The sequence below is a fragment of the Lolium perenne genome, chromosome 1 (genome assembly GCF_019359855.2).
Source record: "Lolium perenne isolate Kyuss_39 chromosome 1, Kyuss_2.0, whole genome shotgun sequence".
Lineage (NCBI taxonomy): Eukaryota > Viridiplantae > Streptophyta > Magnoliopsida > Poales > Poaceae > Lolium > Lolium perenne.
In genome coordinates, this window is record NC_067244.2 from 269,176,524 (window position 1) to 269,192,763 (window position 16,240).

Here is a 16,240-nt window from a genome sequence, read left to right on the forward strand (position 1 = left end):
AAGAAGCGTACTTACTTTGTTGCTAAAATCTTTCCATTCTCATTAAAGGATGACGCTAAAACTTGGTATAATAATTTGCCACCTAATTCTATTAAAAGTCCAAAAGAATTGCTTGATGTTTTCTTCCGGAAATACTTTCCTGCTAGTGCTCAACATATTTCTTTGCAGAGAATTTATAATTTTGATCAGGAAGATGGAGAGAAATTGCCTGAGGCTTGGGCGAGATTTTGCTCTCTTATTAGAGCTCTGCCTGACCATGATTTGGAAAAGCATGATTTACTTGATATATTTTATAGTGGACTAACCATTGAGTCTAGGGCATACCTGGATAGTTGTGCTGGTTGTGTTTTCAGGAAAAGAACTCCGGACGAAGCTAAAGAATTATTGGCTAAAATAGGCCGGAATCATGATGATTGGACTATGCCTGAACCAACTCCAACACCAATATTGAAGAAGAGGGGTATGATTAAATTGAATGATGAAGATATGAGGGAAGCTAAGAAGTCTCTCAAGGAGAAAGGTATTAAATCTGAAGATGTGAAGAATCTACCTCCGATAGAAGATATATGTGAGATAATTCCCCCTTCATCCATGATTGAGGTAAACTCCCTTCAACGCTTTACTAGAGAAGATATTCCGTATTCAAAACCTCCTGCGCAATGCTTAGATGAGTTTGATAATTATATTGTTAAGCAAGAAAATTTTAATATGAGAGTAGAGAATCATTTAATGGAAAATTCTCGAGCTATTAGTGAATTGCATGATATTGTGGAGAGAACCTCCAATGATGTTAAGATGCTTGTTAAACATTTTCATATGGTTCAAACTCAAATTTATCAACTCACTAAAGTGCAAAATGACTTGTTAGGAAATAATGCTAAAGAAAAACATGCTTATGAAGTAACAACTAGAGGTGGTGTTTCTACTCAGGATCCTCTATATCCCGAAGGACATCCCAAAAGAATTGAACAAGATTCTCAACGCATTGAACCTAGATCTCCTTCTAAGAAAAAGAAGAAGAAACATAAAAATGTTGTAGAATCCTCTGAACCTGTTAATGATTCCAATAGTATTTCTATTTCTGATGCTGAAACTGAAAGTGGTAATGAACATGATAAAGATAATGATAAGAATGATACTCCCGATAAAGAAGAGGTTGAAGAAGAACCTGAAAAGCATGCTAAAAATAAAAAGTATACTAAAGAAGATTTTATTGCTGAGAAACATGGTAATGAAAGAGAACCTTGGGTGCAAAAGCAAATGCCTTTTCCTGCTAAGAAACTAAAATCAAAGGAAGAAGAACACTATAATAAATTTTGTGATTGGATGAAACCTTTATTCTTGCAAATCCCTTTGACTGATGCTATTAAATTGCCTCCTTATTCAAAGTATATGAAAGATATTGTTACTAACAAAAGGAAAATCCCCAATGAGGAAATTTCCACTATGCTTGCTAATTACTCTTTCAATGGCAAAGTTCCAAAGAAGTTGGGCGACCCAGGTATACCTACTATTCCTTGTTCTATTAAGAATAATTATGTTAAAACTGCTCTATGTGACTTGGGAGCCGGTGTTAGTGTTATGCCTTTTTCTCTTTATAAGAGACTTTACTTAGATAAGTTGATACCTACTGATATATCTTTGCAAATGGCTGATAAATCTACTGCTATTCATGTTGGTATATGTGAGGATGTTCCTGTTCAAGTTACTAATAACTGCTTGATATTAACTGATTTTGTTGTGTTGGAAATGCCTGAAGATGATAATATGTCTATTATTCTTGGGAGACCTTTTCTTAACACCGCAGGGGCTGTTATTGATTGCAATAAAGGAAAGGTTACTTTCAATGTTGATGATAAGGAACACACCGTCTATTTCCCCAAGAGGATTGAAAAAGCGTGCGGAGTTAATACTATTTCTAATGTGAGAACTATCAAAGTTGGAACTATCGATTGTCCTATATATGAGCCTAAAGAAGAATATCAAACTCTTGTGATTGGATCCATATCAATACAATTCAAGGTAACATGATTGATTTGAGGTTTATTTCTTCTTATGCTATGTAAAATTTATTTGGTGGCAAGACTTGATCAACCTTGTTAACAAATACTTTTTATATGCATAGAGGAGGTAAACAACATCTCTTTCTTCCTCCACTTGCTCTAGTTGCTGTAGCACCTTTATTTTTCAAAGTTTCTTAGTTAATTAGAGTTTTCAAAAAAATTCCTGGCCAGTAATAATAAACTTAATACCCAGAAATGTGCATTTTTCAAAGTTTTCAAAAATTCGCGAAAATTACACCGCTGGTCCTATTTTTCGACGAGGCACCTGGGAGTACCAGAGGATGACCTGTGGGGCACCACAGGGTGCCACACAACAGGTCGGCGCGGCCAAGGAGGGGGGCGCGCCACCCTGTGGTGTGGGCCCCTCCTTGCCCCACTTCCTCATCTCTTTCTCCCAGCATCTTCTCTCTCCCGAAAAAACTCGAACCAACTTTCTCTCACTCGCGTTTTTGCTCAAGAGCTCAGGATTTTTCGATCTCTTTGCTCAGCCCAGATTTCTGTCTGAAATTTGGCACATTTGCTCTCCGGTATGTGACTCCTCCGCTTATCCAAATAGAATTTTGTTTGGTTGAGTATATCTTGAATATTTTGCTGATGTAGGTAACATGTTTAGTGAGCTTGCATGCTTGTTCTAAGTGGTAGAAACTAGTTTTGATGCATGATTAGTACTCTAGCAAGTTCCTATGGTAGTTTCCCTCAATTATATGTCACCAAATCAAGTTTTATATTGTTTGTTGAAAATTTCAGAAAAGAGATGAAGAAGTTCAAATTTGGAGAATTGTTCAAGAAAGGAACAACCAGCACCGGGAGGCCTTCTAGGACCGCCACCCAAATTAGGCGGTCGTACAATGAGGACATCATCGCGCCTAGCTTCACGCCCGAAGAGGACAATGGGGCTCCTAATGCTTCATCCTTCCCATGTTATGATTTTCTGACAAATGCAGGGATATTGGATGATTTCTTCACCCTTGTCAACAGGGCGGGCTTAGCCACCTACGTTGGAGATGAAAGGGAGCAATACTACATGCTCACCAAAATTTTCGTCGAGAGCTTCAAGTTCCAAAACACGCAATATAATCCGACGGTTGCATTCAAGATCTATGGTAATCCCGTTACTATGGAATTGGAAGAATTTTGTCGTGCATTGGATATTGCCCCTGTAGGTACAGCAAGGAGGATTGATTACAACCCCCGGGACTTGTTGGAGCTCTATCGAGGGATCACCAATGATGATTGTCGCACCATTCAGCGTGGCAAGATAAGGAACATTCAACTCCCCGCCATTAAATATTTTGCATATTACATTGCTACTAGCATACTTGGTAGGGAGAACACTAGCAATATTTCTAGTTACCATCTTGCCTTCTTGAATATTGCACTTACTGGACGGACATCTTATCATCTTGGTTCTCTTATTGCTCGCCGCTTGTCTAACAAGGGGCCTATATTTGGAGGAATTATTGCTTCGCGCGTTTTAGCATATTTAGAGCTTCCTATTGATCCTAATGATGTGCCATTAACTCCTAGGAGGCTTGATATCACTGCTATGAAAAGCCATCATTTTGTTACCACTGATTCCACTATAGATAACATGGTCTATAGAATGTTGTTTGCTGACGGGGATGAGAAAGAAATCCCTCTTCCCCAGCCAGGTTTGTTCTGTATTGACAGGCAACCATGGTCACGCACTAAGGAGGAGGTGGATGAACATATGAAGATACAAGACTTCCACCAGCAGCATGACTCCGAGGACGCCGAGCCCTCCTACGACTACACCGTCACGTATCCAGGTGCTTCTTCTAGCACATACCCGGAATATGATCCATCTTCGTCGTACTACGGGGATATTACCTCATGGCCTCGATGGGATTGAACTCCACTTAGGCCAAAAGCCTAAGCTTGGGGGGAGGTATACCGGCATCACTCATTCTTTGCATATTATGGTTGCTGGATACTTGTACATACTTGTTTAGTCTCTTTGAGTGGTTTTCTAATGAGAGGGAGATGATATTTGGGGAAGTGCTGCCTGAAAATAGATTCTGGACTGTTACTACAAAAATTCGTGCGCACAGCCAGAACGTTATTTTGAGCTGCCAATTTTTGTGCAGGTTCCCCAGGTTGTTATCTAACTTTCATTAGTTGAACACTTTTCGAGCTGAGCAACGTAAGATTTTTGTAAAAATCGATTTCTGTACTGCTGTCAGGTTTTGGCAGATTTCTGCCATCTCGCTTTTCTGTGTTTCTTTTAGTTTGCTATTTCTTGTTTTCACTTTGTTTCTTTTCTAAAACACAAAAAGACCAAAAATATTTCTGTTGTTTCTCTTCATCATTTGTTTATCTTGGTTTCTTGCAATTGTTTCACTTTATTTGCTATTGCTAGTTTGCTATAAGAAAACCCAAAAAGATTTTGCTTTGTTTGCTTGTTTCCTTTTGTTCTTGTTCTCAAATTCGAAAACACCAAAAATATTTGCTGTTCTTCTTTGGTTTTGTAAAGTTCATTATGAGTTCAATGGTCTTCGGTGGCTGGAGCGTGGTTTTCATTTCATATTATCCAAGCTACACAAGTGAAAAGGCAATAATAACGATCTACGACAATCTGATTGTGGTGAGAGGCTGGTATGAACTCTATTTGTTTTCATTTTTGTACATATACTCATCCATGTGAGCATGCTTAGTTGGTTCATGTGAGGTATATGTCATTTAAGAAAGTCTAGTAGTTCATGATCTCTCATTTTTAGCTCCAATTTATTAATATGAGTAACATGTCATGGATGTTTGCTTGCATTGTTTTATTCATAGATAGGTATGATATTGTGGTATCCTCCTCTGAATAATTCATTTATATCGACTTGGCACATGCTCACGCATGCATATGACTGAACAAGAGTCAATTAAGCCTCAATGATTTACATTGCTTCAGAGTTCTTGTATCACTTTTATGCCTCAGTTAATTTATTTTGCCGCAAGCATGATTATGACAGTTACTGCTCTCTTGATTTGTCGCTCCCTAGTCTTTTGCTAGCCTTCACTTGTACTGAGCGGGAACGCTGCTCGTGCTTCCAAATACATGAAAACCAAGTTATTCCAGAGTGTCCACCATAAATATCTATGCATGGCATTTCAAACCATTCCAAGTAAATTCTCATGCGCTACCTTTAAAACCTTCAAAATGCTTCTTAATTTGTGTTTATGTTTCATAGCTCATGAGGAAGTATGTGGTGTTTAGCTTTCAACCTTGTCATTTACTTTTGACGGACTCTCATATGGACTAGTGGCACATCCGCTTATCCAATAATTTTGCAAAAAGAACTGGCAATGGGATTCCCAGTCCCGAATTAATTAACTTAAATAGACACTCCTCCATGGTTTGTGATTGTTGGACGGCACCCGAAGGATTCGGTTAGCCATGGCTTGTGTAAGCAAAGGTTGGGGGGAGTGTCATCATCATAATAAAACTAAACTAAAGAGGCACTCCTTCATGGTATGTTATTGTTGGCAGGCACCCGAGGATTCGGTTAGCCATGGTTTGTGTAAGAAAGGTTGGAAGGAGTGCCACCTAAAAATGCAAATAATTCATGGGAGCCGCTCTTGAAAGTCCGGTTGGCGAGGTAGTTGGTGTACCCATTACCATTCGTTGACAACAACAAACACCTCTCAAATTAATTTTACTCCTGCTTTACAAATGAAAAGCTCTAGCGCATGTTAATCCCTGCTTCCCTCTGCGAAGGGTCAATCTTTTACTTTTATGTTGTGTCTCCATCCTTTCTTTGAGCACTTTCTTGAGAGCACAACTGTCATTCTTAGTATAATATGCTTGTCTCAAAATATGATTGATTGTGGTATAACTTTGATGCTTTTATCTTTGACAATCATTACTTCTAGTCTTTCTATGAACTCCAGAGGTGCCCGGGCATTTATGTTTTGCCGATCAAATACAGGCAAGCGAGATACCACTCTATCATACTCTTTTATGAACATTGCAATCCTGCTTATATACATGATTCATGATGCTTATTATTAATTGTTGGTACCTCTTCATGATTGACATAGCTGTTAGATGATCTTATTTCCATGTATCTTATTATGAACTGCTTAAGTATTAGCCATATCATGAGAATATATACATCATATGAGCAAATGTGTTCGTGAAAGTTCTTTTATCGCTCAGTTGATAACTGAATTGCTTGAGGACAAGCAATAAGCTAAGCTTGGGGGGAGTTGATACGTCCAAAACGTATCTACTTTCCCGAACACTTTTGCTATTGTTTTGCCTCTAATTTGTGTATTTTGGATGCAACTAACACGGACTAACGCTGTTGTCAGCAGAACTGCTTACAGTGTCTCGTTTTTGTGCAGAAATCCAACTTTCAGGAAAAACCTCGGGATTTTGACAGAAGGCCCTATTTTCCCAGAATACTGACGGAGCCAGAAGGACAAATCAAGTGGAGGCCCGAGGGCCCCACACCATAAGGCGGCGCGGCCTAGGGGGGCCCTCGCGGCCCTATGGTGTGGCCCCCTCGGCCGCCCTCCGACGCCCTCCTTCGGACTATTTATCGGCCTCGACCTAAAAACGCACGGGGAGAAGTCGAAGTCGCCAGAAACCCTCCAGAACGCCGCCACATCACGAAACTCCGTCTCGGGAGCCAGAAGTCTCCGTTCTGGCACTCCGCCGGGACGGGGAATTGGAGGAGATCATCGCCATCATCACCGCCAACGCCTCTCCATCGACCAGCCATGTTTCCCCCATCCATGTGTGAGTAATTCCCCCGCTGTAGGTCAAAGGGGATGGTAGGGATTGGATGAGATTGGTCATGTAATAGCATAAGATTGTTAGGGCATAGTGCCTAGTGTCCGTAATTGGTACTTTGATGATATTGTTGCAACTTATTATGCTTAATGCTTGTCACTAGGGCCCGAGTGCCATGATCTCAGATCTGAACATGTTATTGATTCATGAAGATATTCGTTGTTTATGATCTTACCTGCAAGTTGTATACACATGTCGCTGTCCGGAACCAATGGCCCCGAAGTGACAGAAATTGGGACAACCGGAGGGGATGGTAGTGACGTGAGGATCACATGTGTTCACGGAGTGTTAATGCTTTGCTCCGGTACTCTATTAAAAGGAGTACCTTAATATCCAGTAGTTTCCCTTGAGGCCAGGCTGCCACCGGCTGGTAGGACAAAAGATGTTGTGCAAGTTTCTCATTGCGAGCACGTACGACTATAATTGGAACACATGCCTATTGATTGATTAGTACTTGGATACCGTTTTATTATTATCTGCAAATACCTTGCTATGATTGTTACATGAGTTTCTCTCATCCATGCAACGCCCGTCATCCGTCCCCGTGCCTACAGTATTTTATTCCTGTTGTTTACTATAATCACTGCTGCTGTCTTTGTTACTCTGCTGCTGTTATTTTATTATCGCATCGCTATAAAGCTCATTATCGATAAACTCTTGCGAGCAAGTCTGTTTCCAGGTGCAGCTGAATTGACAACTCCGCTGTTAAGGCTTTCAAGTGTTCTTTGTCTCCCCTTGTGTCGAATCAATAAATTGGGTTTTACTTCCCTCGAAGACTGTTGCGATCCCCTATACTTGTGGGTCATCAGTCGTCGATGAGGTCCACCAGCGGCTTGCCGGAGTCGCGGATGGACATGGCGATCGCCGCGTCCAGGTCGCCCCTCCAGGCGTCCTTGTCGTTCATGGACGCCAAGAACGCCGCCCGCAGCCCTGGGCAGTCCTCGGGGTCGTCGCTGCTGGCGATGAGCCGCTGCTGCCGCTCGTACTCCACCAGCAGCGCCGCCTGCGACGCTTCCTCCGGCTCCTCCTTCACCTCCGGCTTCGGGATGAGGAGGGCGCCGCCGCGCCTCCCTTGCTGCCGCCGGCTGCCGCTGCCGCCACGCCTCGTGTTGACGGGCGTCGCCGGCTCCTCCTTGACCTCCCGTTTGGGGACGGTGTAGGGCGCCGACCGGTACGACGAGGACGTCGTCGATCGCGCCGGTCCCGAGGAAGAAGAGTGCGAGCAGGACGACGTACTCCTCGGCTGCCATTGAGAAGACGGCGGCGGTGACGACGGCATCTCCAACCTTGGAGCGCCGTTGCGGATGCCGCGGATGACGTTGTCGAGGGTGCGCCCCGGAACGCCCCAGAACAGGGCGCGGCCGTCCTTGTTCCAGCTGTTGGGGCCGCCGACGAGGTTGTCGGTGCTGTACATCTCGACGTCTTACTTCGCCTTGAAGTACGTCGTCCACCAGGCGTCGTTGTTGTTGACCGCCCACGTTGGATCCAACCGCTCCTCGGCGGTGAGTTGAGCCCGCCGGGCCTTGATGGCGTCCCTCCATTGATCCGTGCCCGGCTTCGGCGGCGGCGGGACGCCAATGCCGTTCACGACCATCTTCCAGCCGCCGCTGCTTGGCAGCCGCATGTCCGGTGGGACTGGATACCGGGCGTGGTACAGCGCCCACGCCTCCGGCACGGTGAGGCTGCCGCGGCCGAAGCCGTTTGCCGCGGCGATCTTGCGGGAGGACGAGCTCGACATTTTTGGAGCGGCGAGGAGAAGATCTGGGAGGAGGGAGGCGTCGGCGACGAAAAGGTTTGTGAGCGGCGAGAACTGCAGGGCGTCTTAAAACAGCGGCGGCAGCGGGTGGTTGCACGCAATAACTCCGGCCGGACGGCCACGACGAGACGCGTCCCTGCGTCGCCTGGGAAAACAGGGACGCCATTAACGTCGCTTGACCAAAGGTAGGCGACGGGGTTTTAGCCTTCCGTGCCGCTGACGGGTCGGCCCCGCCACTCCCCGCCTCACTTTTCGTTGTGTCCGACGTCCCCGGAGCGCCCCAATGTGGGGCAGGGGAGAGCAGGCTCGAAGCGCCGGATGTATGTCGAACGCGCCCGGACAAAAATGGGCTTTGGGGGCGCGGCTGAAACGCATTTTTGGTCCGGCGCGCCCCAAATCCCTTTGGGGAACGCTTTGGGGGACGCGGCTGGAGATGCTCTAAGGCCTCAGGAGAAACTGCATATGGCTGCAGGAAAACTACCTACCCCCATGAGAGGTAGATAATTCTGGACATGCAAACACAAACGAAATGGGTAATTTAGGCAACAAACAGCGACCACAGTACGTAGAAAAGTACCTACCCACGAGATGCAAATTTACCCGTGTCACCTACCTGGTATCTCAAACTGCGTCACCTAGCAGCTCCGACAAACCCACACCCACACCATGAACTCACACCCGCACCGCCTGGTAAGCACCATGAACACGCAAAACACCTCGCACCACCTCTAATCGCTCACGCTCATCTCAGATCGAAACCCATCAACCCCACATCCTGTCTCATCGTAGTACTCATGTGGGCGGAAATCGAGTTTCGCTATGGGATGAAGAGATGGCGAGAGATTTGGGTACAAATTTACCAGCTTAGCGCCCGCGCGAAGGTCTTGGTTGCCGATGCGCTCTCAACACCGCCGGATTCGACAACCCCCACCACCGCGAGCGCGAGCGCTCTCAACAGAAGAAAATGATGCGGGCTCGACGGTGTCGCGACTTCACTGGCGCGCCTGCGTCGCGGCACAGGCTCCACTCTTCATCGACGGAGCCGTTCTGCCGAGAGTACGAGAGAGGAGGAGAGCGCGGGGAGGTGGGGGGACTGGGGATGAATGCGTTGTGCGGTTACTTCTCTGAAACGTGGGCCATAGCGTGGGCAGAAACGAACAAAAAATACTGTGATACGTTGGGCGTGCGGAGGATCCAACCAAAACCACATGGGCAAGAATCTTAGCGTGCGGCGTGCATCGTGCGGCGCGGAGACGGTCCGCTCGATCGAGCGCAGCTGCGTTTCCAAGCAATTGGGTTTGAAAATATTAAGATTAAGAAAAACATCAGAAAATGAAAAATAAGAACAAAAATAGCAGTACTAGGTTTTAGGCCCGTCGACTCATAGCAATTCCTCTCCTTGTCGGATCCGTCGATTGTGTCTTTATCTTCTTCCCTCCTGCATCGATCCAGGCGAGGATCTACCTATCGTCCGGTCGAGACGAGACCCACCAGCTAGCGATGGCGGTTGCGGCATCGCTCAGGAATGTCGGCCGCGCGGCGCTCCGGCAAAGAGGAACGGTCGCCCAGGCCGAGCGCAGAAGGCTTTTCGCTTCCAGGGTGCGTGCAATTCGTTTTGGCGGCGGCGATTGGTGCTGATGATCCCCCCCCGATTGCCTTGGCCACCATGGCCGACACGAGGGCAACGCCGGAAGCAGAAGGACTACCTTGCCAGCAATCTCGCCGGATGCAGGACTACCTTGCGAGCAATCTCTGTTTGGTGGGCAGCGTCGGTCATGGTTGGGGTTTCTCGGGAGGGAATGGAAGTGGAGCGAGAGCGTTCCGTATTTTTCGAACAACCTTGTTTTAAAAAAGGCGTTAAAAGAGAGGAGATAGGGTGCACGTGAGCACTCATGTTAGGGCATGTACAGTAGAGTGACGTAAGTTTTTCCTTACAATTGCCATGTAGGATATTTGCTTAGTTGGTGGAAAGAGATTGAAGAAAAAGAAGGATGCCTTCCTTAGCTAAGGATGATCTCTTATGAAGTAGAAGGCTATTTTTTCATTGTATCATTTGTCTTCCCTTAGCAATTCAGTTTCTTTCTAAAATTTAATTTATTCTCATTTAATTGCTAGGGATAACAATATAAGATAATGCATTGTACCATTTGTATTTTGTGTCTTCTCTAGATGACGTGGATCGCTAATAGGTCTTCTCTACCATTGTACATTCCATGAATGGTGCCAAAGTTCTAATAGAGATTGCGCTGTATTTTAAGCTACAGAAAAGGGTAAATTTGTGGATGTAAATAGGGATAGAAAATTTTAGTTTTTTTTTTGGCAGAAATTGAAATTTTTTATAACTCAAAATAGGGCACATTTTTTCTAAAATTTCTATTGTACCTTCGGAATATGTATATGTAAGCACGCATTTAATTGCAAGTTTTTTGGAGTCTCGGAATTGTTGTTTCTATTTTTTGTAAAATAAGGAGTACTTATGCTTATGTGCCAAAAGCACTTTTCGTCAAAAAATAGGTGTCATAGTTAAAATAATAATCAAGTTAACAGCATGAAACCGCCATTTCGTTTTTTTGGGACAAATCCTACGGCCTCAAGATTTTATAAGAAAACACTAAAGAGAAATTGATAGCGTGAGGCCAATTATATGTTGTGTGGGTGAAAATCACGGGGGGTGCGAGAAACTTTGTTACATTACCACACATTTCTGAGTCTTCTTCTCTAAGTTCTCTTATTGGGAAGGTGAAGGAAGTTTGACTATAATGGTCAATAAAATATAAGATATATGTCATAAAATTATATCATTTGATTCGTATTCAAAATAAGTTTCCAATATTATTTATGATATATATTTTATATTTTGTTGACCAAATTAGAAGCGAACTTTTTTCTCCTGTAAACCGGTATGGAGGGAGTAGTAGTGATCCTTCATCAAACAGAGTCAATGAACAACCGGTTGGAACAAAGACCAATAAAATGCTACATGAGAATGATGCTACTTGAAACACTGATGCACGAGGAAGTCATTCCCAGTCAATATCAAGTTGATATGGCCAAGCAAGCAGAGATAGTAGCAAAGTTGATGGAAGGAACGGTTCTAAGCAAGATAGACAAGGTAGAGAAGGTTGTTCCAATGATCGTAATTGTTAAAAATGTTGTTAATCAAAGGCATGAGGAGGAGTGACCAGAGGAAGCAGTAGATTTTAACTGATCCAAACTATTTTGCAAGGCTGGAAGGATTAGAGAGATTGATAAGAAAATTTGAAAGGGCGTGGATGCCGTCTAGAGAGGGATAAATAGGCGGTTTAGAACTTTTGCGAGAATGGATTGAACAAGAATAAAAGTAGCGTTTAATTTATAAAGCACGGTTCACCTATATAAACTACGGTTTACCTATGTGCACCAACAACTTATGCTAACCAAGATCATCAACTATGTGATAGTAAGATATATAAATTCAAGCACGAAGTCTGTCATAAAGTAAACCGCATAAGTAAAGAGCTCCAGTAAAGAAAATAACCAAAGCACGTGGAGACGATGGTTCACACTTTTGTGAGTGCTACTCTGTTGGAGTGGTGTGGTGGTCAAAGCACTCCAAACGTCACGAATGCCTCACTCTATTCTCCTCGAGCATTCCCACCAAAAGAGAAATCCTCGGTTCACTAAGGGACCCTTTAGGGCGTTCACAAACTCATACAAGCTTGGAGTATCTTCACAACTCAGTTGAAGGCTCTCAAAAAATCGCCACGAAAGCATCACACTTGAGGAATCTTCACAACATAATTGGAGGCCCCAAAAACACCACAAAGATCACCAAGGTGTCTAGGGTTCCAACCCAAGACCAAAGAGGAACAACCTCCGGGTATAAGTACGCATGAGAAATATCTCACGAACTTTCACTTCCACGGATCACCAAGTAAAACTGAAACCGACACACCAAATGCATTGGAAAGTTCCTCACCCTGAAATTACACCAAAGCTATTGGGTAGTAAGAGAGGATAAACAAAGCAGGAGGACACCAATTTTTTCCAAATTCTGGATCTAGGGATTCCTTCACAAAGAGGGGATGTAGATCTTCACCCAGCCAGTGCCTCTTCTTGCCCGCCCTCCTCCTGCATGTACGTCTAGGCGGCGCCCAAGCGCCATGTCTATGATGGGCCATTTCCTCGGCTTCAAGGGTTTTCTGGCCGATGTTGTTCCTCTGTCCTCTACTCTCGCGACAACACCGGATGGCGGGCCCCTGTCTCACAGTTCTTCCAGCAGCAGAATGAGGGTAAGAAAAGCTAATTCAACATTTGCTTATCCACGTTGCACTTTTTAATCGATCGGTTTTTGTTAGCTATAACAATGATGTCTGTTTTTCTGTAGACCTGTTTGCTTCGTTTTGCTCCTTTGTGGTGTTGGATCGCAAACAGTGACAGTGGGGTTAGGGTTTCATACTAAATATTCATATTTTTATAACAAGTTTTCAATAGGATGGTAATCTTAATTTTATATTTTAAGTTTCCATAACAATATTGAAAATATTAATTATATTATTCTTTGTTATAGAAGCTATGACGTAACTGATTGAATAAAACTTCCATCTCATGCTAGATTTATATTGTATTTTGTAATAAAAAATATGTTCATTCTTTGTTGAAACATTGCCTCATAAAATGATCATTAAACGAACATATAATTTATATTTATGATAGTTGCATAAATTATGTTGTGCGTATATTCTCTTATTCACATATGTTTAAATATTACGATCTATATATAGGTAATTTATATGTATCAAAATATTGTTCTCTAACAAATATCTTCCTCGTAGTATGGCTCGTGCATGCGTGAAACACACAATATAGCAACCCCAACCGGATTCTAGAGTGTATGAGGAAAAACAAGCCATGTGGTATGGTAAGCCTTGTCAATTATGATACATGAACTAATCTATCATATATGTGCCATTGTGTTGTCTATGTGGGTTAGGTATCTTTCCATGGGCTTGCATCAAAAGTGAGATCTCATATAGCCCATGAGAGGATGACATCAAGTGGTGATCGTCATCAAGGTTGAGTTGGACAACTTCAAGTTGAGCATCTCAAGGGATCATATGCTTGAAGCTTGCCGTTCATTTGGTGATAATGGGCATGTGAATATGTGCATCAATGGAGGTTTCCCATCATGGTGTATGGGGGAGCATTTTTGAGTCTTCAAGAAGTAACGATGATCAAGTACGGAATTCCGGCTTGAGTGGAGCTTGAAGAGTTATCATCAAGATGAAGCGGAATGCGCAAGGCAAAGGTATGGTCTTGCTAGTTTTTCCTTTTACCGGTCTCAAGGTGGTTGTTGGGAGACCGGGTTATATGATAGATAGCCGCACTGTCAAGAGGGGCTTTCGGTTGGGTAACTTGATCACATCGTCTTAGGGAGCTCAGTCCTTTGCATACTTTGCATATCCCTATTGCTTCTTGGTGTTTCTCTATGAGAGGTTCTTGAGCTTGTTGCTAGCTTTACAAAAATCCCAAGTTCATCGAAAACGGAATCCGCATGCATCTTCTATTGCGTTTTCGAGTTTGGACGTCTTCACCGTTTCTTGACGGTGGGAGACTCCCTCTCTAAAACATCTAAAAATATCCCGTGAGGAGTCTCCATATTTGTTGGGGTTCTATTCGTCGTTATCTTTCTAACAAAATTGGTTTCATGTCAATCGGGATCCGGACACAAAAATTATCACAGTTTTTGTATAACATGTTTTTTCCTGCTGGCCCGGTTTCTCGCCCGGCGTGATCGGCCGTCCCACCGGATGGCCCAGTTCAAACCGGCCCGTGGACTGGTGCCAACCGGGGCCATGTACTGTAAGACACAAAAGTGTCCCGATCATGGCCCGGTCACAGGCCCGGTTTGGACCGGCCGGGTCCCGCATGTGGCCCGGTCTGACCGGCACCTGGACCGGACGGCCCGGCCCCAGGCCCGGTTGACCGGCCTCCTCGTGTGTGCTGAGCTGAAACTCACCCGGTTATATTTCTCCCTAGACTATAAATAGACCTTCTTCCACCTTGGGCTGAATAAGTTCTTACACTCTCTCTCCTCCATTGTTGTCTTTGAAGAACTTTCCCTATCTCTTGATTTCTCCCATGATTCTTGCTCATTCTTGAGGGATCTAAGAGAGGAGATCTAGATCTAAATCCCCACCAATCCATCTCTCCTCTAAGTGAGGGGAACCCTTTGGATCTAGATCTTGGAGTCATTTTTTTGATTTTCTCTTTGTTCTTCCTCTCTAATCTCATCCTAGCATTTGTTGCTTTGGTGGGATTTGAGTGTGAAGGATTTGAACACCTCTAGTGTTCTTGCTTTGAATTATTGCATAGTGTTGAGTTCTCCACCACGATTTGTTCGAGTGAGAGACCGTGAGCTTGTTACTCTTGGAGGGTGACCTCCTAGTTAGCTTGGTTGGTGTCCCGGTGATCTCTTCAAGGAAGATTGTGAAAAGGCCCGGACTTCTCCTTCGTGGAGCTTGTGAAGTGGTTGTGGAGCTTGTCATCTCCAGAGTGGAGGAAAATCTAACCATAAGGAAAGGGTCATTATCCTTCGTGGGTTTGGCTCGGAGAAGAAGGTGAGCCTTCCTGGCGTTGGGGAATCCTTCGTGGGACCTCCACCTCTCCAAACGTGACGTACCTTCTTACAAAGGAAGGAAACATGGGAATACATCTTCGTCTCTGCGTGCCTCGGTTATTTCTATACCCGAGCTTACTTTCCTTTGGATAGCCATCGAGGTTGAAGTACTTATTATATCTTGCTATCACTTGTTGTTCATATATATATTGTGCCTATCTTGTTTAGCTCTAGTTGTTGTTGTTGCACTTAGTTGAGCCTAGCATATTTAGGGGTTGTGCTTGTAAACTAAACATTAGTTTAATTCCGCATTCTTACAAGCCAAATCCGTAAGAGTTTTTAAACGCCTATTCACCCCCCTTTAGGCGACATCTCGTCCTTTCAGGTTGCCGGGGAATATTTTGACCTATAAAAAGATGGATTGTTTTGCACACCAAACAGGTCTATATATATCGACCTGAACCAAAATAGCTAGCTTCTACAGCGTTCCAGCAAGCCCCAATCGTTTCACTGATGGCCACCGCTATGATCATGCGGCACCACGTCGATTGCCGACACAACGGCCTCCTGGACATGGCGCCCTCGCGCGAGAAACCAAGAAGTGCCATGTGGACGGCTACGCTGATGGCACCAACGACCACAAGATGCCCACGGGTGGATGAAACCATCGGCACAGTCAATAAAGATAATGATAATCTGGCTCTCAGAAACAATTCGGCAACCCCGCTCTTCCATTTTCCTCTTCCACGTCTAGTTTTGAAACTTGATTCGTCAGTCGGAGAGGACCGCCAAGATCGACCAGATGTCGGCCGGCATCTCAGCCTGCTGCATTGACAATCAAAGGAGTAATTCCTCGGGGAGGAAAGCCTTACTAATGATACTTTACTTCCGACTCCGTTAATATTAATCCAACCTACAGAATATACGGTCTTGCTCACAAGCAAGAACTTATCCCAACGAGAAGACACAACAAATGGGGTTGGGTTAAAAAAGAACGGGCCCAGCCAGCCACGATG